Below are 780 nucleotides of genomic sequence, written 5' to 3' on the forward strand. Positions count from 1 at the left end.
ATAAGTAAGGACTAGGGATTTCTTGGAAAAGAAAGAAAATCAGGGAGGCAAAAATAAATGAATAAGGACTATGGATTTCTTGGGAAAGAAGTCCAGAGAGGCCAAAATAAATAAATATATATATATATATATAAATATACTATGGATTTCTTGGAAAAGAAAGGAACTCAGAGAGGCAAAAATAAATATATAAATAAATATATTTATTTATAATATATAAATATATATTTATATATATAAATTATATATATTTTATAAATATATATATTATTGCTATATATATATATAGCAATATATAAATAAATGCTATGGATTTCTTGGAAAATAAATTCAGAGAGGCAAAAATAAATAAAGACGGACTATGGATTTCTTGGAAAAGAAAGAAATTCAGGGAGGCAAAAATAAATGAATGAATGAATGAATGAGTGAATAAATAAGGACTATGGATTTCTTGGAAGAGAAAAATTCAGGGGGGCAAAAATAAATGAATGAATAAATAAGGACTATGATTTCTTGGAAAAGAAAAATTCAGAGAGGCAAAAATAAATAAAAAATAAATACATAAGGACTATGGATTTCTTGGAAAAGAAATTCAGAGAGGCAAAAATAAATGAATGAATGAATGAATAAATAAGGATTTCTTGGAAAGGAAAGAAATTCAGAGGCAAAAATAAATAAAAAATAAATAAATAAGGACTATGGATTTCTTGGAAAAGAAAAATTCAGAGAGGCAAAAATGAATGAATGAATGAATGAGTGAATAAATAAGGACTATGGATT

Source organism: Vulpes lagopus, chromosome 1 (genome assembly GCF_018345385.1).
Source record: "Vulpes lagopus strain Blue_001 chromosome 1, ASM1834538v1, whole genome shotgun sequence".
In the NCBI taxonomy this organism is placed as follows: domain Eukaryota; kingdom Metazoa; phylum Chordata; class Mammalia; order Carnivora; family Canidae; genus Vulpes; species Vulpes lagopus.